The following is a 26148-nucleotide window of genomic DNA, read 5'->3' on the forward strand; positions in this document are numbered from 1 at the left end:
TATCTTAGTTTAGTATTTAGAGCTTATTATCATTGGTAGATTTATTTATTGATTTGGTTGCTCTCTTCCTTTTATATATATATACATATATTTTCATTTTTCTCTTTTTGTGAATGTGTATATGTATGCTTCTTTGTGGGATTTTGTCTGTGCAGCTTTGCTTTTACCACTTGTCCTAGGGTTCTGTCTGTCTGGTATTTGTTGTTGTTGTTTTAGTATAGTTTTTAGCACTTGTTATCATTGGTGGATTTGTTTTTTGGTTTGGTTACTCCCTTCTTTCTTCCTTTTTCTCTTTATTACTTTTTATTTTTTAATTTTTAATTTTAATAACTTTCTTTTCTCTTTCTTCCTTCCTTCCTTTCTTTCTTCCTTTCTCTCTCTCTCTCTTCCTTTCTTTCTTTCTTTCTTTCTCTTTCTCCCTTTTCTTCTCAGCCATGTGGCTGACAGGGTTTTGGTGCTCTGACCAGGAACATTCTCCAGGAGAGATCATATCTTGGGTCACAAATCAAGCCTTGGTAAATTTAAGAAAATTGAAATCATATCAAGTATCTTTTCCAACCACAATGCTATGAGACTAGATATCAATTACAAGAAAAAAATCTGTAAAAAATACAAACATATGGAGGCTAAATAATACACTACTAAATAACCAGGAGATCACTGAAGAAATCAAAGAGGAAATCAAAAAATACCTAGAAACAAATGGCAATGAAAACACGACAACCCAAAACCTATGGGATGCAGCAAAAGCAGTTCTAAGAGGGAAGTTTATAGCAATACAATCCTACCTTAAGAAAAAAAAAATCTCAAGCCACGTAACCTTACACCTAAAGCAATCAGAGAAAGAAGAACAAAAAAACACCAAAGTTAGCAGAAGGAAAGAAATCATAAAGATCAGATCAGAAATAAATGAAAAAGAAATGAAGGAAGCAATAGCAAAGATCAATAAAAATAAAAGCTGGTTCTTTGAGAAGATAAACAGAATTGATGAACCATTAGCCAGAATCATCAAGAAAAAAAGGGAGAAGACTCAAATCAATAGAATTAGAAATGAAAAAGGAGAAGTAACAACTGACACTGCAGAAATACAAAGGATCATGAGAGATTACTACAACCAACTATATGCTAGTAAAATGGACAACCTGGAAGAAATGGACAAATTCTTAGAAAAGCACAACCTTCTGAGACTGAACCAAGAAGAAATAGAAAACATAAACAGACCAATCACAAGCACTGAAATCGAAACTGTGATTAAAAATCTTCCAACCAACAAAAGCCCAGGACCAGATGGCTTCACAGGTGAATTCTATCAAACATTTAGAGAGGAGCTAACACCTATCCTTCTCAAACTCTTCCAAAATATAGCAGAGGGAGGAACACTCCCAAATTCATTCTACGAGGCCACCATCACCCTGATGCCAAAACCAAACAAAGATGTCACAAAAAAAGAAACTACAGACAAATATCACTGATGAACATAGATGCAAAAATCCTCAACAAAATACTAGCACACAGAATCCAACAGCACATTAAAAAGATCATACACTATGATCCAGTGGGGTTTATGCCAGGAATGCAAGGATTCTTCAGTATACGCAAATCAATCAATGTGATACACCATATTAACAAATTGAAGGGGAAAAATCATATGACCATCTCAATAGATGCAGAAAAAGCTTTTGACAAAATTCAACACCCATTTATGATAGAAACCCTCCAGAAAGTAAGCATAGAGGGAACTTACCTCAACATAATAAAGGCCATAGTGACAAACCCACAGCCAACATTGTTTTCAATGGTGAAAAACTGAAACTATTTCCCCTAATATCAGGAACAAGACAAGGTTGCCCACTCTCACAAGTATTATTCAACATAGTTTTGGAAGCTTAGCCACAGCAATCAGAGACGAAAAAGGAATAAAAGGAATCCAAATCGCAAAAGAAGAAGTAAAACTTTCACTGTTTGCAGGTGACATGATACTATATATAGAGAATCCTAAAAATGCTACCAGAAAATTTCTAGCACTAATCAGTGAATTAGGTAAAGTAGCAGGATACAAAATTGATGCACAGAAATCTCTTCATTCCTATACACTAATGATGAAAAATCTGAAAGTGAAATTAAGGAAACACTCCCATTTACTATTGCAACAAAAAGAATAAAATACCTAGGAATAAACCTACCTAAGGAGACAAAAGACCTGTATGCAGAAAACTATTAGACAGTAATGAAAGGAATTAAAGATGACACAAACAGATGGAGAGATATACCATGTTCTTGGATTGAAAGAATCAACACTGTGAAAATGACTATATGACCCAAAGCAATCTACAGATTCAGTGCAATCCCTATCAAACTACCAATGGCATTTTTCACAGAACCAGAACAAAAATTTCACAATTTGTTTGGAAACACAAAAGACCCCAAATAGCCAAAGCAATCTTGAGAAAGAAAAACCGAGCTGGAGCAATCAGGCTCCCAGACTACAGACTATACTACAAAGCTACAGTAATGAAGACAGTATGGTACTGGCACAAAAACAGAAATATAGATCAATGGAACATGATAGAAAGCCCAGAGATAATCCCACGCACATATGATCACCTTACCTTTGATAAAGGAGGCAAGAGTATACAACGGAGAAAAGACAGACTCTTCAATAAGTGGTGCTGGGAAAACTGGACAGTTACATGTAAAAGAATGAAATTAGAACACTCCCTAACACCATACACAAAACTAAACTCAAAATGGATTAAAGACCTAAATGTAAGGCCAGACACTATTAAACTCTTAGAGGAAAACAGAGGCAGAACACTCTTTGACATATATCAGAGCAAGATCCTTTCTGACTCACCTCCTAAAGTAATGGAAATAAAATCAAAAGTAAACAAATGGGACCTAATGAAACTTAAAAGTTTGCACAGCAAAGGAAGCCATATACAAGACGCAAAGACAACCCTCAGAATAGGAGAAAATATTTGCAAACGAAGTAACTGACAAAGGATTAATCTCCAAAATATACAAGCAGCTCATGCAGCTCAATGTCAAAAAAACCAAAAAACCCAATCCAAAAATGGGCAGAAGACCTAAATAGACATTTCTCCAAAGAAGATATACAGATTGCCAAGAAACTCATGAAAGGATGCTCAACATCACCAATCATTAGAGAAACGCAAATCAAAACTACGATGAAGTATCACCTCACACTGGTCAGAATGGCCATCAACAAAAAATCTACAAACAGTAAATTCTGGAGAGGGTGTAGAGAAAAGGGATCCCTCTTGCACTGTTGGTGGGAATGTAAATTGATACAGCCACTATGGAGAAGAGTATGGAGGTTCCTTAAAAAACTAAAAATAGAACCACCATATGACCCAGCAATCCCACTACTGGGCATATACCCTGAGAAAACCATAATTCAAAAAGAGTCATGTACCACAATGTTTATTGCAGCTGTATTTACAATAGCCATGACAGGGAAGCAACCTAAGTGTCCATCATTGGATAAATGGATAAAGAAGACGTGGTACATATATACAATGGAATATTACTCAGCCATAAAAAGAAACTAAATTGAGTTATCTGTAGTGAGGTAGATGAACCTAGAGTGTGTCGTACAGAGTGAAGTAAGTCAGAAAGAGAAAAACAAATACCATATGCTAACACATATATATGGAATCTAAAAAAAAAAAAAAATGGTTCTGAAGACCCTAGGGGCAGGACAGGAATAAAGATGAAGATGTAGAGAATGAACTTGAGAATATGGGGAGGGGGAAGTGTAAGCTGGGACGAAGTGAGAGAGTGGCATGGACATATAAACGGTACCACATATAAAGTAGATAGCTAGTGGAAACAGCCACATAGCACAAGGAAATCAGCTCGGTGCTTTGTGTCCACCTAGAAGGGTGGAATAGGGAGGGTGGAAAGGAGAAGCAAGAGGGAGGAGATATGGTGATATATGTATACACATAGCGGATTCACTTTGTTATACAGCAGAAACTAACACACCATTGTAAAGCAATTATACTCCAATAAAGATGTTAATTAAAAAACAATTTGTTATCGGAGAATACACAGTCAAAAAATATAGAAAAATATTCTAGTTTATGTCATAAAATTGATTATTAAAATGTTATTTTTCTGGATTTAGGGATGTTTGTGATATTTTTCAGCTTTTCAAAGTTTGTAATTTATTGTCATTTCTTTTCTTATTCTATACGAATATTCATTTTTTACCCTAAGTGTTTTAAATTCATAAGTTTTTATTCCTTTTCTTAAAAGATGCTCCCAAATTGTGTTAGCATCAGGCATCACAAAACCTGGACCCACCCTTATACCTACCTTACTCTCTCAGCATCATTTACATACTGAACTTTTTATTTTACACTATTTTTGTCTTCCTATAAGAAGTTGACAGAGCCTCCCCAAAGGCTTTCTAGTTCTTCCTTTCTTAGAAAAAAGAGACATACCCTGAAAATTTAGCTTGGGATGTTGATCCCAGGGCAGCCAGGCAGTAGTACTCAGTGTTCCCTTGTGTCCACTTGTCTTACAGATGGGGGTTGGGGGTTGTATTATCGCAGCTTTCACATCTTCTCATCTGAGACATGTGATCTGAGCTGAGTCATAGGACTGGCTATGAGAACTGGTTCCTTAGTATGCACACCTGCAGGTCCAGTAACTAGCTCTCCAGCTGGGTTGGGGCACATGCCCTGCCACCTTAACAAGATTTATGGTGGCTTCTCTCTAAGCCTTCCCCTTAGCAGAGGCCCTCTGCATGTACTCTTTAGACTCAAGCTCTCATTCGTGGAAATCCTGGCCCCTAATCATGGTCCCTAGTACTTGGAGCACAAATGACTCAACAGAACTGGGATCGGTGACATTTCCTCCAGGACACAAGCACATTCTGACACTAATTCTCACAATCTCTAAGCTACATTTCATCACTGATTGTACTTAATACTAAGTAAGATTGGGTGGGGTATAATAACTATTTTTCTGAATTGAAAATTAGGGAAAACAGTTTGAAAATTTTGAGTGTCCCTATGGGGATTATGGAAATAAATACTTAAAATCTGAAGTGTCCTGAAAAATCCAGAAAACATGTAATCAAAGAGCAGTTTGCTGGTGTTTTAAATGACCCCAGGTTGTTGTGCATTTTAAATCAGTTCGGCTGCCCTTCACAAGTCCTCTCTTCCCTTGCTGTCAGGCCATTTCTTGCTTCTGTCTAGGGCCTGCCAGCTAATAGCCCTTCTTCACAGTAGAGGTTGTGGTCTTAAGGATGAGTCTAGAACCAGGCTGTTTGTGTGGAAATCTCAGATCTGTCACATAAGAGCAGGAAACCCTGGGTAAGTTACTTAACCTTTCTGCTCTTCAGTTTTCTTATGTATGTAATGGCAGATAATAATAGCACCTACCTCGTGATGTTGTCATGAAGATTAAGTGAAATAAAACTGCTTAGACGGTTCCCTGGTGGCGCAGTGGTTGAGAGTCCGCCTGCCGATGCAGGGGACACGGGTTCATGCCCCGGTCCGGGAAGATCCCACATGCCGCGGAGCGGCTGGGCCCGTGAGCCATGGCTGCTGAGCCTGCGCGTCCGGAGCCTGTGCTCCGCAACAGGAGAGGCCACAACAGTGAGAGGCCCGCATACTGCCAAAAAAACCCAAAAAACCAAAAACCAAAAAACTGCTTAGAAACAATGCTTGAAAAATAATGGATGCTCAATAAATGTTTGTTATTGTTATTCTCTTTCTCATTTGTTATTTGAAATCTGCTAAGGATTAGGAAACCAGATAATCAGGCTTATTCAAACTCTAAATAAGATAAAATGAAATGATCTTTGAGTGAATGCTTAACCAAGTAGCTTATAAGGAAAGGCAGCATTACTGCAGCTGGCCCATTCAGGCAGGAAAAAGCTTTAATGAGGCATCATTCTGTTAAGAGGCACTGCTTACCTGACCTGCTTTTTTCTGATCAACAGAATCTTGACTCTTATTATTGGTCAAGAGAGAATTTTAATGTTATATATAAAAGTATTCTCTAACTCAGGTTTTTATAATGACAACTAAAAATTATATGGAAATGGCTCAGCCTGAAATATGAGCACATAACTTATGAGTGTATTAAACAACAATGCTCAGAACAAACTTTAATGTTCTGTGTGGTTTTGACGTTGATCTCTAATATTCTATGTCCAGGAAATGGTGACCCCTTAGTCAGTGGTGGGTGAAGAAATGTCTCTGTCCTTATTCAGTTTAGATTCTTCTTCCATCATCCTGGTTTTCACAAGCTTCAGCAGTTTTGTTTCATCCACTCTAGCTCTCCTTCCTTCTTGTTTCTCCAGAACAGCCCCATGTAATGCTGAAATTTCCAGTGCCCAGTCAGCCTCGGCCTAATTCTGAGACAAGGTTCTGTCTCTGAGATGAAAGTCAGTGGAGATTATGATGTACAGTACATAGCAGTCTCTCAGTAAATATTAAATGAATGGATAATGGCTCTGGTTTTCGGTGGGAAGAGAATAACACACATGGTCTAGAAAAATGACCCTCAATTGTGCAGAAATCAATGGCTCTAAACTGTTGTGTTTCCTGTGCCACACTATCAAACAGCATCCTGGCTCTTCCAGCCAGGACTTGAACTGTTTAATGCATACACAAAACCATTGATGCATGAAGCCGTCTATAAACCAACCCTGTGGCACTTGTTCTGGTGGGTCAGAGGTATTTTTTGCTTGGTTTGACTGGATGGGTCACATTGTTCGGTAGCAGATTACAGATAGGAGGGCAGCTAATGTAGTTATTAAGCATATTAAAATCTGCTTAATTTGAATTTCTTATGTATTTTGCTTGAAATTCTGAACTTTTGTCTATGATCAATCTTTTCTCACAAAGCTTTAAGTTTACAAGCATAAAATGCACTAATAGCAATGTTGTTTTGTTAACTTTTCTCTACTAGAGACTATAATAAATGTACAAACATCTGATAAAGAAAAAGAAACGAGAGCAGTTAATAAGTAACCTAAAATCCAGACTAAATTCAGAACAAACTTCAAGGTTTGCCATGAGTGAAAAAAATATAAAATTTAGTTGCTCCATCTAGTGGTAAACTTTAGTGAAGACTTTATGACTTTAGTGAAGAGATTTTATAATAGTTTTTCATGGCGAAGATTTTATTCAAATTTTGGTCTGGTAAGCATTTAATAGACTCACTATCTTATTATGCCACTTAATTGACAAAGAATTATTCCACATAAAAAGAAAACATCACTACCTAATCTAAATAGACTTAAAGATGTATTTGCTAACCAAGTCAAATTTCAAATAATTATTTCTTCCTCAGTCAGTCTAGGAACTAGCACTGATACCTATGTCTATACCTACATTAAAAATCCATATATTATCCTGGAAGTATAAGAAAATTTAGGGATAGCCTGGATTAGTAGGAGAGAAATGCTAGTAGAAAGATCAGCCCTTCTGAAGTTAAGAGCATGAGTTTGACTCAGGCCTTAATAAGGCCTAAAAATTGTTCTGAGTTGTGTGAAAAATATCAATCTAGTTTAAAGGTATTTAGAAATAAAGATTACATGTGTACTTGAATGTAATAAACTGTGGTTAACATGGGCTCCAGGTCAGGCTACTTGGGTTCAAATTCTGGCACCAGCACTTATTAGCCAGAGAGGCCTTTGTGTCTCAGTTTCTTCATCCATAAAATGAAAATAATACTACCCCTCTCATGGAGGTTAAATTAGGTACTGCATGGAAAGCACTTGGGACTATATCTGACACAGAATAAATACCCAATAAAATTTTCCTAGTATTATTACTGCCTTTTGTGTATTTGTGGATTTCTGTGTGTTGATTTGGTGGGTAATTGAATTGTGACAAGCATTCAGGTATCCATTTGGCAAGCCCTTGGGAATCTCTTGCTTCCCTGAGTCAGTGAAGTGTTCCCACTGAGGGAGGGTCTCTTCATTGCAATATCATAAGTGTGACAGCACCCAGATCCCATCCTGCAACATTATTTATATAGTCAGTCATTCACTTTCCAAATCCAGGTTTCTCTCCCAGGATTTCAGCACTCACCTGGAAAGCAGAGATGGTGTGCTTGCTCCTGGGCATTCCCAAAGTCTGATAACTTCCTCCTCAAATCTTCAAAACCATGGTGTGGCACTAAAGCCAAACTTTCCTGATGGCAAATTAATCAGAAAAAGAAGAAGAACAGTTTCCATAAAGCTACTTGCATACGTATTCCAGGAAAATAGCACACTGGGTTGACTAAGTTAGACCATATTTTCTTTGGAAATGTGTCTGCCGTGAACATACCTTCCTTGGAAAGGTGTCTACCATGAACATACCTTCATTCTTCCTGGATCTATTTGCAGATTCCCTTAGGAGCATAGACTATGGACATGCCTAGTTTTAAATCCTAGCTCCACCATTTAATAGTAGATAACCTTGGACAAATTATTGACCTCTGTGGGCCCTTGTTTATTCATTTGTAAATGGGAAATCATTTTACCTATCTCAAAAGTTGTTCTGCAAAGTAAATGAACTAATTTATATAAAGCATTTAGAATAGTGACTGGTAAGTAGTAAGTGATATAGGAGTTAGTTGTTACAGAGTTATTGTTTGAAGATACTCATTCTGTGGAGCACGAATGTTGTTTCTTTCTAGAAATTCCAAATTCAACATAATCTAAAACATTCTTTCGCTTTCACCTTTTGTGACATTTTTCCATATACTCTGGTCTTGAACTTTTTTTGCCTCTTTCCAGTCATTTATTTCTAATTTTTCATCTTAGATGGTTTTGTACACTTCAGAAACTCTTTTCTCTTGTTAATACATTTTTCTCTAACCCTTTTACTTCTTACTAGGGAATTCCCCAAAGACTTATTCTTATATATTTCTGATGTCTTGTATAGGGATAGAGCCACAGGAGGTGCACAATAAACATGCATGAATAAAATATATAGAAAAACCAGCTTGTATTTGCACCTGAAGCTAAGCACTGCGCTAAGGGTTTTGTGTAGCATGGCCTCACTAAATGGCATCAAGAATTTTTGAGGTAAATTCTATTAGTTTCATTCTACAAATTAGGAAGCTGAGTTTCAGAAAATATAAATTACTTGCTCAAGGTGTCGCTGTTAATGACCAAAGCCCCTTTCTCCTGAAAAAGCCTCCTATTGGTTATTGAACAACTCCATTTTTTATTCCTCCTAGTATGTCAGTTTAGGATGGGGCCACAGATCTTTGGTCTACTATCTCCTGCAGACAAGTGCCTTTGCTGAACTTCCCCAGAGAACTACACATTTCAGAGGCTATATATATATATATATATTTTTTTAAGTTTATTTATTTATTTTTTAAATTAGTTTCTGCTTTATAACAAAGTGAATCAGTCATACATATACATCTGTTCCCACATCCCTTCCCTCATGCATCTCCCTCCCTCCCACCCTCCCCATCCCACCCCTCCAGGCGGTCACAAAGCACTGAGCTGATCTCCCTGTGCTCTGCGGCTGCTTCCCACTATCTATCTACCTTATGTTTGGTAGTGTATATATGTCCATGCCTCTCTTTCGCTTTGTCACAGCTTACCCTTCCCCCTCCCCATATCCTCAAGTCCATTCTCAAGTAGGTCTGTGTCTTTATTCCCGTTTTGCCCCTAGGTTCTTCATGACATTTTTTTTTTAAATTCCGTATATATGTGTTAGCATACGGTATTTGTCTTTCTCTTTCTGACTAACTTCACTCTGTATGACAGACTCTAGGTCTATCCACCTCATTACAAATAGCTCAGTTTCGTTTCTTTTTATGGCTGAGTAATATTCCATTGTATATATGTGCCACATCTTCTTTATCCATTCATCCGATGATGGACACTTAGGTTGTTTCCAGCTCCGGGCTATTGTGAATAGAGCTGCAATGAACATTTTGGTACATGTCTCTTTTTGAATTATGGTTTTCTCAGGGTATATGCCCAGTAGTGGGATTGCTGGGTCATATGGTAGTTCTATTTGTAGTTTTTTAAGGAACCTCCATACCGTTCTCCATAGTGGCTGTACCAATTCACATTCCCACCAGCAGTGCAAGAGGGTTCCCTTTTCTCCACACCCTCTCCAGCATTTATTGTTTCTAGATTTCTTGATGATGGCCATTCTGACTGGTGTGAGATGATATCTCATTGTAGTTTTGATTTGCATTTCTCTAATGATTAATGATGTTGAGCATTCTTTCATGTGTTTGTTGGCAGTCTGTATATCTTCTTTGGAGAAATGCCTATTTAAGTCTTCTGCCCATTTTTGGATTGGGTTGTCTGTTTTTTTGCTATTGAGCTGCATGAGCTGTTTATAAATTTTGGAGATTAATCCTTTGTCAGTTGCTTCATTTGCAAATATTTTCTCCCATTCTGAGGGGTGTCTTTTGGTCTTGTTTATGGTTTCCTTTGCTGTGCAAAAGCTTTGAAGTTTCATTAGGTCCCATTTGTTTATCTTTGTTTTTATTTCCATTTCTCTAGGAGGTGGGTCCAAAAGGATCTTGCTGTGATTTATGTCATAGAGTGTTCTACCTATGTTGTCCTCTAAGAGTTTGATAGTTTCTGGCCTTACATTTAAGTCTTTAATCCATTTTGAGCTTATTTTTGTGTATGGTGCTAGGGAATGATCTAATCTCAAACTTTTACATGTACCTGTCCAGTTTTCCCAGCACCACTTATTGAAGAGGCTGTCCTTTCTCCACTGTACATTCCTGGCTCCTTTATCAAAGATAAGTTGACCATATGTGCGTGGGTTTATCTCTGGGCTTTCTATCCTGATCCACTGATCTATCTTTCTGTTTTTATGCCAGTACCAGACTGTCTTAATTACTGTAGCTTTGTAGTATAGTCTGAAGTCAGGGAGCCTGATTCCTCCAGCTCCGTTTTTCGTTCTCAAGATTGCTTTAGCTATTCGGGGCCTTTCGTTTTTCCAAACAAATTTTGAAATTTTTTGTTCTAGTTCTGTGAAAAATGCCATTGGTAGTTTGATAGGGATTGCATTGAATCTGTAGATTGCTTTGGGTAGTAGAGTCATTTTCACAATATTGATTCTTCCATTCCAGGAGCATGGTATATCTCTCCATCTATTTGTATCATCTTTAATTTCTTTCATCAGTGTCTTATAGTTTTCTGCATACAGGTCTTTTGTCTCCTTAGGTAGGTTTATTCCTAGATATTTTATTCTTTTTGTTGCGATGGTAAATGGGAGTGTTTTCTTGATTTCATTTTCAGATTTTTCATCATTACTGTACAGGAATGCCAGAGATTTCTGTACATTAATTTTATATCCTGCTACTTTACCAAATTCATTGATTAGCTCTAGTAGTTTTTCAGTAGCATCTTTAGGATTCTCTATGTATAGTATCATGTCATCTGCAAACAGTGACAGCTTTACTTCTTCTTTTCCAATTTGGATTCCTTTTATTTCCTTTTCTTCTCTGATTGCTGTGGCTAAAACTTCCAAAACTATGTTGAATAAGAGTGGTGCGAGTGGGCAGCCTTGTCTTGTTCCTGATCTTAGTGGAAATGGTTTCAGTTTTTCACCATTGAGGACAATGTTGGCTGTGGGTTTGTCATATATGGCCTTTATTATGTTGAGGAAAGATCCCTCTATACCTACTTTCTGCAGGGTTTTTATCATAAACGGGTGTTGAATTTTGTCGAAAGCTTTCTCTGCATCTATTGAGATGATCATATGGTTTTTCTCCTTCAACTTGTTAATATGGTGTATCACATTGATTGATTTGCGTATATTGAAGAATCCTTGCATTCCTGGGATAAACCCCACTTGATCATGGTGTATGATCCTTTTAATGTGCTGTTGTATTCTGTTTGCTAGTATTTTGTTGAGGATTTTTGCATCTATGTTCATCAGTGATATTGGCCTGTAGTTTTCTTTCTTTGTGACATCCTTGCCTGGTTTTGGTATCAAGGTGATGTCGGCCTCGTAGAATGAGTTTGGGAGTGTTCCTCCCTCTGCTATATTTTGGAAGAGTTTGAGAAGGATAGGTGTTAGCTCTTCTCTAAATGTTTGATAGAATTCACCTGTGAAGCCATCTGGTCCTGGGCTTTTGTTTGATGGAAGATTTTTAATCACAGTTTCAATTTCAGTGCTTGTGATTGGTCTGTTCATATTTTCTATTTCTTCCTGGTTCAATCTCGGCAGTTTGTGCATTTCTAAGAATGTGTCCATTTCTTCCAGGTTGTCCATTTTATTGGAATAGAGTTGCTTATGGTAATCTCTCATAATCTTTTGTATTTCTGCAGTGTCAGTTGTTACTTCTCCTTTTTCATTTCTAATTCTATTGATTTGAGTCTTCTCCCTTTTTTTCTTGATGAGTCTGGCTAATGGTTTGTCAATTTTGTTTATCTTCTCAAAGAACCAGCTTTTAGTTTGGTTGATCTTTGCTATCGTTTCCTTCATTTCTTTTTCATTTATTTCTGATCTGATCTTTATGATTTCTTTCCTTCTGCTAGCTTTGGGGTATTTTTGTTCTTCTTTCTCTAATTGCTTTAGGTGCAGGGTCAGGTTGTTTACTCGAAATGCTTCCTGTTTCTTAAGGTGGGATTGTATTGCTATAAACTTCCCCCTTAGAACTGCTTTTGCTGCGTCCCATAGGTTTTGGGTCGTCGTGTCTCCACTGTCATTTGTTTCTAGGTATTTTTTAATTTCCTCTTTGATTTCTTCAGTGATCACTTCGTTATTGAGTAGTGTATTGTTTAGCCTCCATGTGTTTGTATTTTTTACACATCTTTTCCTGTAATTGATGTCTAGTCTCATAGCATTGTGGTCGGAGAAGATACTTGATACAATTTCAATTTTCTTAAAATTACCGAGGCTTGATTTGTGACCCAAGATATGATCTATCCTGGAGAATGTTCCATGAGCACTTGAGAAAAATGTGTATTCTGTTGTTTTTGGATGGAATGTCCTATAAATATCAACTAAGTCCATCTCGTTTAATGTATCATTTAAAGCTTGTGTTTCCTTATTTATTTTCATTTTGGATGATCTGTCCATTGGTGAAAGTGGGGTGTTAAAGTCCCCTACTATGATTGTGTTACTGTTGATTTCCCCTTTTATGGCTGTTAGTATTTGCCTTATGTATTGAGGTGCTCCTATGTTGGGTGCATAAATATTTACAATTGTTATATCTTCTTCTTGGATCGATCCCTTTATCGTTATGTAGTGTCCTTCCTTGTCTCTTCTAATAGTCTTTATTTTAAAGTCTATTTTGTCTGATATAAGAATTGCTACTCCAGCTTTCTTTTGATTTCCATTTGCATGGAATATCTTTTTCCATCCCTTTACTTTCAATCTGTATGTGTCTCTAGGTCTGAAGTGTGTCTCTTGTAGACAGCATATATATGGGTCTTGTTTTTGTATCCATTCAGCCACTCTGTGTCTTTTGGTGGGAGCATTTAGTCCCTTTACATTTAAGGTAATTATTGATATGTATGTTCCTATTCCCATTTCCTTAATTGCTTTGGGTTCGTTATTGTAGGTATATTCCTTCTGTTGTGTTTCTTGCCTAGAGAAGTTCCTTTAGCATTTGTTGTAAAGCTGGTTTGGTGGTGCTGAACTCTCTCAGCTTTTGCTTGTCTGTAAAGGTTTTAATTTCTCCATCAAATCTGAATGAGATCCTTGCTGGGTAGAGTAATCTAGGTTGCAGGTTTCTCTCCTTCATCACTTTAATTATGTCCTGCCACTCCCTTCTGGCTTGTAGGGTTTCTGCTGAGAGATCAGCTGTTAACCTGATGGGGATTCCCTTGTGTGTTATTTGTTGTTTTTCCCTTGCTGCTTTTAATATGATTTCTTTGTGTTTAATTTTTGACAGTTTGATTAATATGTGTCTTGGTGTATTTCTCCTTGGATTTATTCTGTATGGGACTCTCTGTGCCTCCTGGACTTGATTAACTATTTCCTTTCCCATATTGGGGAAGTTTTCAACTATAATCTCTTCAAATATTTTCTCAGTCCCTTTCTTTTTCTCTTCTTCTTCTGGAACCCCTATAATTCGAATGTTGGTGCGTTTAATGTTGTCCCAGAGGTCTCTGAGACTGTCCTCTGTTCTTTTCATTCTTTTTTCTTTATTTTGCTCTGCATCAGTTATTTCCACTATTTTATCTTCCACCTCACTTATCCGTTCTTCTGCCTCAGTTAGTCTGCTATTGATCCCATCTAGAGTATTTTTCATTTCATTTATTGTGTTTTTAATCGATGCTTGATTCATCTTTAGTTCTTCTAGGTCCTTGTTAACTGTTTCTTGCATGTTGTCTATTCTATTTCCAAGATTATGGATCTTGGAAATAGAATCTTGGATCAGCTTTACTATCATTATTCTGAATTCTTTTTCAGGTAGACTGCCTATTACCTCTTCATTTGTTAGGTCTGGTAGGTGTTTATCTTGCTCCTTCACCTGCTGTGTGTTTTTCTGCCTTCTCATTTTGCTTATGTTACTGTGTTTGGGGTCTCCTTTTTGCCGGCTGCAGATTCGTAGTTCCCGTTGTTTTTGGTGTCTGACCCCAGTGGCTAAGGTTGTTTCAGTAGGTTGTGTAGGCTTCCTGGTGTGGGGGACTAATTCCTGTGCTCTGGTGGTTGAGGCTCGATCTTGTCTTTCTGGTGGACAGGTCCACGTCTGGTGGTGTGTTTTGGGGTGCCTATGGCCTTATTATGTTTTTAGGTAGCCTCTCTGCTAATGGGTGGGGTTGTGTTCCTGCCTTGCTAGTTGCTTGGCATAGGGTGACCCGCACTGTAGCTTGCTGGTCGTTGACTGAAGCTGGGTGCTGGTGTTGGGATGGAGATCTCTGGGAGATTTTCGCTGCTTGATATTATGTGGAGCTGGGAGGTCTCTTGTGGACCCGTGTCCTGAAGTTGGCTCTCCCACTTCAGAGGCCCAGCACTGGCTCCTGGCTGCAGCACCAACAGCCTTTCATCCACCCGGCTCAGAATAACAGGGAGAAAAAGTAGAAAGAAAGAATTAGTAGAAGAAAGAAAGAGAGAGGGAAAGAAAGGAAGAAGGGAAGAAAGGAAGGAAGGAAGGAAGGAAGAAAGAAAGGAGGGAGGGAGGGAGGAAGGATGGAAAGAAAGAAGGAAAGAAAGGAGGGAGGGAGGGAGGAAGGAAAGGAAGAAAGACAGGAGGGAGGGAGGAAGGAAAGAAAAAGAAAGTGGAAAGAAGAAGGGTGGGAGGGAGGAAAGAAAAAGAAAGAAGGAAAGGAGGAGCGGAGGGAGGGAGGGAGGAAGGGAGAGTAGGAAAAAAAGAAAGAGCAGGTAAAGTAAAATAGAATAAAGTATGAAATATAGTAGCGTTATTAAAATTAGAAAGTAATTATTGAAAAAAAAAAAATGGACCGATAGAACCGTGGGACATATGGTGGAAGCAAAGCTATACAGAGAGAATCTTACACAGATTACACATACACATTCACAAAAAGAGAGCAGGGGGAAAAATCAAAAATCTTGCTCTCCAAGTCCACCTCCTCAATTTGGGATAATTCGTTGTAAAAAGAGGAAAAGGGCGAGAAGTCTGAAATCTTGCTCTCTAAGTCCACCTCCTTAATTTGGAATAATTCGTTGTAAAAAGAGGAAAAGGGGGGAAAGTCTTAAATCTTGTCCTCAAAGTCCACTTCCTCAATTTGGGATGATTCGCTGTCCATTCATGCACTCCACAGACGCAGGGCACATCAAATGGACCGTGGAGCTTTAATCCGCTGCCTCCGAGGCTGCACAGAGAGATTTCCCTGTCTCTGCTCTCACAGCTCCCGGGTCTCAGCCTTGGACCTGGCCCCGCCTCTGCGCGTAGGTCGCCGGAGGGCGTCCGTTCTTTGCTCAGACATGACGGGTTTAAAGGAGCCGCTGATTCGGGGGCTCTGGCTCACTCAGGCAGAGGGGAGGGAGGGGCGCGCAGTGTGGGGCGGGCCTGCGGCGGCAGAGGCCGGCGTGACGTTGCAGCAGCCCGTGGCGCTCGGTGCGCTTTCCCGGGAAAGCCGTCCCCGGGTCTCGGGGACCCCGGCAGTGGCGGGGTGCACAGGCCCCCCGGAAGGCGGGGCGGACAGTGACCCGCGCTCGCACACAGGCCCCGTGGCGGCGGCGGCAGCGGCGGCGGCGGCGGCGGTTGGCCGCGGCGGCGGTGGCGGCGGCGGCGGGCCGCGGCGGGCGGCGGTGGCGGCGGCGGCGGCGGCGGCGGCGGCGGCGGCGGGCGGCGGCGGGCGGCGGCGGCGGCGGCGGCCCACGCCCGTCTCTGAGGTCCGTGCCTTACCCGCGGCTCGTGCCTGTCTCCGGCGCTTCCCCAAGCAGCCCTCTTAATGCCCTCTCCTCGCGCACCAGGAAACAAAAGGGAAAAAAGTCTCTTGCCTCTTCAGCAGCTCCAGACCCTTTCCCCGGACTCCCTCCGGGCTAGCCGTGGTGCACTAACCCCTTCAGGCTCTCTTCCTGCCGCCAGCCCCAGTCCTCTCCCTGCGCTCCGACTGAAAGCCGATACCCGAGCCTCAGCTCCCAGCCCCGCCCGCCACGGCGGCCGAGCAGACAAGCCTCTCGGGCTGGTGTGTGCCTGAGGGCACCGGTCCTCTGTGCCAGAATCTCTCCGCTTTGCCCTCCGCACCCCTGTTGCTGTGCTCTCCTCCGCTACTCCGAAGCTTTCCCCCTCCGCCACCTGCAGTCTCCGCCCGCGAAGGGGCTTGTAGTGTGTAGAAACCTTCCCCCCTTCACGGCTCCCTCCTACTGGTGCAGGTCCCGTCCCTATCCTATTGTCTCTGTTTATTCTTTTTTTTCTTTTGCCCTACCCAGGTATGTGGGGAGCTTCTTGCCTTTTGGGGGGTCTGAGGTCTTCTGTCAGCGTTCAGTAGGTGTTCTGTAGGAGTTGTTCCACGTGTAGATGAATTTCTGATGTATCTGTGGGGAGGAAGGTGATCTCCGCGTCTTACTCTTCCGCCATCTTCCTGAGTTCTCTCTATATGGGGTCTTTTATAGCATGTTCTCTCTTCACTCAGCCTCCTCCCAGAGGCTATATTTTTTGTGCGAGGGTATGAGCTGTGTCCAAAAGAACAGATCTGACTTAACTCCATCCCAATATTGTCAGTCAGAAAAGCTAACCCAGTGTTGACAGATACTCTGATTTTTCAAGAGCATTTGGAAATCTTGAGTTTTGTGTTTAACCTCTAAATTCAAAAGCTGAATTTTAAATGTTGACCCAAATTTTAAAAGAACACTGTGCAGGCCAAACAAAACAGGACTATGGGCCAATCTAACCCTTGGGCACCATTTGCAACCTCTGACCCATACATTAAAAATGGCCAAGCTCTTGGTTTCTCTGCTCTGCAACTAAGTCCCAGGTCCAATGACATGCACAGATATGATCTGCAAACAGTTGTCACTGGCCTGGGGACCATGTGGCCAACATCAGGGGCCATAGCTCATTTATCAGCAAATAGGCTGCTGTGTAGAATTTTTTAAAAATGATCTCTCTTACCTTTTTCCTTCCTTCTCTTCTTTTTGATGCTGGTTGTGACTGGGAGCCTGATCATTCCCATCTGTAGCAAACTCAAGCAAGTTCTTGACCTGAATACTTCCTTGCCTCTTTGGGGTTCCTAAGTAAGCATTTAAAAATTTTAATTCTCTGTGAAGAAAAACAACTTTTCATAGTAAATCATTTGATGGAGTAAGAGGTTAAATAGTAATAACTGAATCTCTTAGAAGGTTTAAAAATAAAAATAAAAAAAGAACCAGAGAGAGAATAAGAGAAAATAGGCCAGCATCCTGGTTCTAGTCACCACCTTGAATAGGTAGGCTTCTAAATCTTCCTCTCTGTCCTCGACTTTTCTTCAAATCTTCCTAGTCCTCTAACTGTCCAGGTTATACCCCAAGCTCCACGAGTATAGAGACCTTGTCTGTCTTGTCACAGCACTAGCCGAGGCTTCAACACATTGCCTTAACACAAAGTAGGGGTTCAATAGATATTTGTTGATTGACTCCTGCATGTATCCCCTTGTTTATCATCCTGCCACCCCAAATCTACTATGTCCAAATCTAACGTGTCTCCAAATCAGCTCCCTTCTGAACATCCCTGTTCCCATGAATGGCATTATTATTTTCTTATTCACACAGGCTTTGAGTCACCTTTGAGATCCCCATTTTCCCCGTCCTACCAGTCACCAGAACCTGTGAATCCTCTGTGAATGATGTCCTCTTGGCCTCTCTGTCCTTCCCTTCCTCTCCACATCGCTCTAGTTCAAGCCCTTGTGACCTCACGCCTCCAGGGACTACTGCAAGAGTTGCTCATCTCCACAGGTCTTGTGTCTTCCCCTCCCTAATCTGTTCTGTTTATCACAGAGAAACAAATTTTTGAGGATTTTAGTCCCTTACTAAAAAGCCATTGTGGTTTCCTATTGTTTATTACTGAGTCCAAAGTTAGCTCTTCATTATAGACCAGCCACAACTTATTCACACCTAATACTCCAGTCTTAATTTCCATTAAGCCCTTACCTAAATCCTCTGCTTTAGTCAGAATGGTTCCATTGGCAGTTCCTGAAAATGCCAAGCACCGACTTTCTTTTTCTTTTCTGCTTATGATATTTTCTTAGTTTCTTCCAGTTAAGTAAATCTTAACTTAAATTTCTGTTGTATACTAGTTTTTTTGTGAGGCAAATTCTTGTCTTCCTCCCTCTCTCCCTCTCCTTCCTCCTTCCCTTCCTTCTTTTCTCCTCCCCACCACCGTTTCTCTTTCTTTTCCCCAACATGAATTTCTCTGACACTCTACCACACTCATTCTATCATGAATATGGAATTCCATATACTGTTTTGTAGAAAAGCATTGGCGTATAGTGGTCCAACACATAGACTCTGGAGACAGGCAACTGATTTCAAATCCTGATGCTATCGCTCACTATCCTGGTGACTTCAGTCAAGTTGCTAAACCTCTCTGCACCTTAATTATTTATATGCTACATTGAGATAAAAATAATGCCTATCTAACAAGATTTCTGAGAGGATTAAATGAATCATTGCATGTAAAACAATGCCTGGCACAAGGTAATCACTAAATGATGATGATGGTGGTGGTGATGGTGATGTTATTTGTTCTTTTATGTGTACTTCATTTTCCCATAACTGATTCGTAAACTCTTTCAAGTCAGACATTTGCACAGAGGAGACTCACAGTGGGAGAATGTGATGCAGAAGTTTATAGTGGTCAGGAGAGCAGGCATATCAGATTAGATAGGTCTCACAACTTCTTTGAGACCCCCATTTGCTTATGTGTAAAATGGAAATATTTTTTCTTGCATTTATATAGTGTATTAAAGTGTTTCATGTACAACTCATTTATTATCTGCCTACTTACCTCACATATAAGATACTTTACATGAAACACATTGGAAACTGAGGCATGAAGATGTAAACTGTATTACCAAGGTGCTCAATAAGTGCTTTTTGAAAAATGGGATCAAATATTTGTCTTTCTCTCCCCTCCCCAGTGTAAACTCCCTACAAAAAGGATTAGAGTTTCTTTTTGATGTTTTCAGGCAATAATGTTCTGATCTTGTGATGGAGAACCCTCCCACCCTCTCCCCAACCTTCCAGAAAAGCATTATTTCTTTTAGAAGGGCAAGTGGTGAATATGAATAGAGGCACCTAGTATACTGGTGCCTGGAAAATAGTAGGAATGAAGAAATCTCTTAAAATAATCTTCTGACTCTTGCTCCATAGAATTTAGTTTTCTGTCTACTGTTTATCAGAGTGATTATTATCTCTTTTCTGAGGTAAAAAGAGAAGCTAGACTTAAAGAAAGGGGAATAGAGAAAGTGAGGTATAGAAAACCCAGTAGTCATCAGGGGAGAGAGGAAAATCAGAAACCGGAAACTGACATAAGGACAATAAAGATATTAGATTAAAAATAAATAAAAGGTAGAACCATATAAAATGAATATTTTTAAGGCAAGAAACTGTGACTCATTTAGTCTTTGAGAAGCAGAATATTATCAAAAAACATCGTAAAAATAATGAGTACAGAAGGGTATATTATATGGCCAGCTGTGGGAATTTCTAGGCTGGCTTCTGTGCTAATTATGAAGTATCCCAGCTCTCATTCCATATTCAAACTAAGCATCCATAAACTTCTCTCTCTAGCAGGATGAGACATAGGAAGTATTCAAATACCATAGTATCTATGGAAATAGGAGGAAGAAAGAATTCTTGAAAGTCTCTGGGTAAAGATAAAAGGAAAACAGAATAAAGATCTCACAGCAGGGTCTTGTGACAGATCTCCAAATCAGGAAGTCAGGGAAGATGAAGTGGAACAAAGCCAAATCTCCACATCCAGGGAGATGGACCATAGATTTCAACTACCCGGTTAACTTTCAGATAACTCACTCAGGAGAACAGAACTGGAAACACATAAAACGTAAGTTTAATTCTCTCAGTAAATGATGCAAAAAGAGTTGCAAGAAATTTGAAAACAGTCTTACATTTGGAAAAAGATTTTATAGACTGTCTGAATGTCTTAAATAACCTGGAGAAGAATGATCCTGAATTAGCTAAATTCTAAGTATGAGCATCATTCCAAAATGTTAGGAAACCAAGCTTAACTTGCTTTAAATTTGATGGGCTAAGAAAAAAAAAATCAAAAAAATTGAAGGAAGATTATATATTTGTGTCATACCAAATAAAAGGCAATAGGTACTTGTAAATATATATTTAATATAATGCCTTATTGGATCCCTATTTTCTTATTACAGTCTGAAATTAGCTGTGAGTTTTGTGATGTATGTTATCTGTGTCTGCATCCCCCCCCCCCAAATCCGGAAATTTCCACATGGTTTCTTATCCTCTTATCTGGCGTGTTCACAAGGTCTCTTGAGGCCTAGGCTTGTAATTCTCACAATGTCACTTCCTCCTCATTCAGTCAGACCAAATCTCAAGGCCAGCCCCTATTCAAGGGATGGGGAAATTTCCTCCTCTTCATGAGACTAGATAGAAAGAATTGGTGGCTAATTTTCATCTATCATAGGTGTTTAACTCAATTACAAAATGGGGTAAGAGGTATGAAAGAATCACACTTAAATGGGAAACTCCTGAATCATTGCAGAGTGTTACTGTCATGTAGATGACCCATTGTTCCTTCTCTCCTTCTCCAGGGTCTTTTTGGCAGGTATGCTCTTGAGGAAGTTCAAGACAGGATACTGCAGGCATACCGAGACAATTGGAGCATGTTCGGGGCTTTGGCCACTACCTATTTGTTCCTTGCTATTCAGTATTTCATGTATGAGTCTGTTACCAATTCAATGATGCATAAATTGAATCGGATTTCAGAAAGGAAGATCTTTCTTTGTGCCATAAGTCTTGTGATAATGTTTGTCATTAACTCAAGTACTGATCCATAGTGCAAAGGAAATTTACACTCCAACACAGTAAGACAACTTTTTACCTTCTTAAATCTTGGTACCAGCAGGCCTAAAGAAAATAGTTTAAAAAAAAGTTAAGGTTGAATTACCTTATTTATTTAGCTGTGACATCCTCACAAGAATTCAACAGTGACAATGAGCCTGAGTGGACACCTCTTGTGGTGGATCCACAGTGCAGGATTCCCATTCTCTGAGGAGCTGCCAAGATTCACAGATAGGGCCTCTCTTTGCCCCTGCCCTGACAGCCATCTCAATATTAGGAAAGTGTCCCCTGGGCCGTAGCTTATTGTTTCTGGTCTGTCATCTCACCTAAGGTGAGCCCATCAATTTGTTTCTCCCATGAACTGGAAACGTTGCTAGAAAAGCATCAGTGTTATTGGAAGTTGTTGGCAGCTGAGACACATTGCAGTGCTCTGAGAGAAAAGCCCACAGCCTCCTACAGAAGAAATACATGGAGTTGCCTTAGTTCCTACCCTTTCAGAGCCTTGGTTTAATTCTTCCTTAGATTCTGTAAGATATTCCAGTATTCTTGCAACCAGTTCCCTGTTTTTGCTCATACTACTAGAGTTGGTTTCTATGACTTGTTATCAAAAGAAATTTAGCTAACACAAGATGGCCACAACCATGGCTGAATGGTTGGAAGAAAATGGTTTATCTGTATGCCATTTCATTGATTCATTCAATAGTCATTTATTGAGGATCTATTATATGTCAATCACAGAGACAAGCACACAAATAAGACAGGAGGAGGTGTGGGGAGACAGTCCTGCAAACATATGATTACACTGAATTGTGATAATGTTCTGGTAGAGAAGCTTACAAAGTGAAGTGGGAATACAAGTAAGAGCATGAATGAACTCTCCGGAGAGGTTAGGGAACTGAGGTTAATCAGCTTGGAGAAGGATATAAGCTAAGGACTAAATCAAAGTTATACAGAAAATTCAACCCCATTACATTACAGTGGCAGCAAATGAAGAATTTCTACATAGAGGCTGAAGACCAGCTGTTCTCAATGTCGACTCAGCTCTGCCAAGTGGAAACTGATTTTAACAGCAGCATGAGAGACTTAGATTATATGTGGAAGAATTTCCTGACAGTGAGAGGTGTTAATGTTGGGAGATTATAGAATCTTCTCTGGAGCTTTAAAAAATAACATAGCTCTTCATCTGCCTGGGATAGCATTATTGTGATGTTGTCTGAAAGTAGGGAAATGGAAGATAATGGCCCAAGGTCATTTCCAGCTTAGAGTTTATATAATTCTGTCACTTTTAAGAAAAAGTCATTGAATCAATGAAAAAAATAAAATTACAGGCAGAAATGTAATACAAAAAAAGGGGAAAATAATCAAATTATTAATTCTCTCTTGGGTCAGGAGTAAGAAAGAAGTGAAGAAACTCAAAAGTTTAAGTATTTGTTAATTTAGAAATTATTTTGAAATCACATAGTCTATTGGTTGTTCTAGAGCTTCCTGGTTGGGGCTCAACTAGCTGTAAACTAGTAGAGGGTCCTGTCTTTTCCTTCCTAATTCAGAGTCGTTTAGTTTCCTTTAATTCACTTCGCAGTGAATCTCATCTTGTAGGTTTTGTGTATGTTTATAAAATTATTTTGATTGTGAACTGAAGCAAATTTATAGAATAAAACAGTCAAATGAACATTAGCTCTTTGCATCACTCAAAATTTACATCCGTCCTTTTAAAGTTTAGCTACATACATTCTATTTATAGAATTTTTGAATTCTGCTTTCTTTCACAAGATTGATTTCATTTATACTCTTTCATGGGTTGATGTAGTCCCTATACTTGCCACATTTAATAGCACTTTAGCACATTACTGTGAATCCATAGATTTTGATATACGTAATAAGTGGGGTAGCTAGAACTGAGTGGGAGGGCAGATGCCCTGGGAGCATCTGTCCCAGGGCATCTGTGATGGGATGAAATTAGCTCATCCAGCTAATCCTTTTTCCCTTCCACCCTCCCTCTCTTTCTCCTTCCCTCTCTTCCTTCCTTCATGTCTCTCTCAATCTTTCCCTCTTTCTCTTTCTTTCTTCTGTCTCCCTCATCTCCCTTTCTTCCTCCTTCCCTTCTTTTCTTCCTGTTTCTCTCTCTCCTTCCTTTTCTTCCAGTTAAAGAGACTAGCAGGAGCTTAACATTAGAGCATGTGTTCAGAGAATTATAGGTCTAATTGAGTTAAAGTTAAGGTATACAATTAGAAAATAAAATTGGAAAATTAAGTTAGGTAAAATTATGTAGAATTTGTTAAACCACAGGGTTTAGTTTATTGGTTGGATTTGGGAAACAAACACAGCATTTGGAAGATAAGCATGCAAGTGGTGTATAGTGGAAGGCTACTGAGAATGGTAATCATTTTAAAGAGTCAGTTAAAGTAGGGAATCATTCAAAATGATACATTAACATTTTACTTTATATTAAAACCCAAAGATGTACATATATGCACCAATATTTTGATGTTAGGTTAAGACCTTATTTTGTTCTAAGTTTTTTTTTTTTTTGCTACAACCATAACCATAATACATTGTCTGTGATTTCCAGTTTTGCTTTCTTGAAAGCCAAAAAAAAGTTTAGATACTTGCAAAACAATCTTAGTGTACTATCCCTTAAGATTTTAATTTTTTCCCTCAATCTTTTATGCTTGTCTCACCTACACTTACAATGACAATTTTATCTAGTCATTTATCTAGTCTTACCAAAGTATTCCACTTAAATTTCATTAAAATTTTTTCTCTTTTTTCTCACACATACTTCATCAGTTTACAAAAGTTTTATTTCAGTAAAGCAATTAGTAATGAAAACACACCACAAATTGATTCTTGATAAGCATACAACTTAGCTGATATCAGAGATTCACCCCATGTAGTGTTAATTCCCTTTCATTCATGGGGTATGCATGTATGGGTACTGTAGCATCTGGGCCTTGATATCAATACAGAAGCCTCAAGGTAACAAGTGAGAAGTGTGCAGCATGGGGATGAGGTAAGGGTTGTGCCTGCATGAAGTCAATCACTGCAGTAGTAGTTCAAAGAGACGGTAAGGCTGAAACGGATAAGCTTGAGACACACACTAAAATGGTATATATACCATTCATGTTCGATACATGGATCTTTCTTCAGTTCTAAAACATTTCCTGCCATTTTATCTTCAAATATTACATCTTTCTGATTCTCACTCTTTTGAAATTTCTATTGACTGTCTGTTGGAATTTCTCACTTTATCCATAATTTCTCTTAATTCTGCTTTCATGTATTTCATCTCTTTTTCTCTAAACTGCATTTTGAGTGATTTTCTCAGTTCTGTCTTTTAATTCATCAGTTCTCTCTTCAGCTGTGTCTACTTTACATTTCAACCTATCCATTAAGTATTTAATTTTAGTGCTTGTATTTTTCACTCCCAGAATTTTTATTTCATTATCTTAAAAAGTCTATCTGTTGTTTTATAGAAGCATAGTTCTTTTATTGCCTTATTATATCTTCTTTTATAATTGTAAACACTTCATTTATTTTGAAGTTTATTTCAGATTTTAATTTTTCTCTAGCTCTTAAAGATAAAAATCCTGTTTTTTTTTGTTTGTTTGGTTTTTTTTTTAATGTGGATTGCTTCTTCCTGTGAGTAGTTTTTCATAGGAATCCTGGGTCCTGGAGAGCTTCTTATGAACAGTTTCAAGTTTGCTTTTACTTTTAAGAGTTCCATCTGTTCTGGACCAGGTTTTTTATGTCAACTTCCTAGCTTAGGATACCTCACCATATAGGTAGTTTGAATTCAGACCACATGCCCCTGTGCAGCTTAGACCATGTATTTAATATTTTTTAGAAGTTTTTAATCTCCTGCACCACAGAGGGAACTGCCTCTAGCATAGATGAACCTATTCGAGGTCCATGTTACATAGTGAGCTGCCTTCCTCATCCCTAGGCTCATGCATGTAGCTCAGGCCCAGGTCTCCGAGGTCAGGTGTCTGAGGCTTAGACATCTCTGTCCCTCAGGTAGGTATTAAAGACCCAGCCCCCAGGCCTCTTTTTTTTTTTTTTTCTAATTACCTTTTAAAATTTTGCCTTCAGTTTCTGCTTACAGTTCTCATTTTGAAATCTGTCTTTATTTCTAACCCCTAGATAGTTTTTCTTTCTTGCTCACAATTTATCTATGCATTTAAAGTTTGCCATTTTTGTTAAATTGTGTCCAGAATTTCTATGTGTTTAGAGCCAGGGCAGGGGTGTCAAGAGTGGGGCAGAAGCAGGGAGTGCAGAGACTTCCCCATCAATGATCTGTTTCCATGTATGAACCTTTTTACCTCCTTGGCAATGTTATCCAGTTTAGGGATCTGTAACTTGTTCATCATGGTATCCCCAATACTTAACATAGCTTTAGGTTACATAAATAATAATACCTAGCATGTTCCAGGTGCTAAGCAAAGTATTTTCCTATCATATATTATTTAATTCACCAGTGCAAAATACTAGAAATTGTTATTGTCATCTCCATTTTGCAGAAGAGGAAACTAAGACTTAAAAAGTTTCAATAATTTTGGCAGATACAATCAATAGATGACAAAGTAAGATCAGCATCCAGGTCCTACAGAAGTGCTAAAAGCCTAAATGATGGTGCACTGCCAGCCTCTCCAATCTTTCTCCAAGGGGGCCTTCCCAGGAAAGTGTGTCATTCCTTATTCCTTGATGACATTATCCAGGTTGTCAGTTTTCTGACATTTGA

The sequence above is a fragment of the Mesoplodon bidens genome (assembly GCF_964165515.1).
Source record: "Mesoplodon bidens genome assembly, chromosome: 2".
Lineage (NCBI taxonomy): Eukaryota > Metazoa > Chordata > Mammalia > Artiodactyla > Ziphiidae > Mesoplodon > Mesoplodon bidens.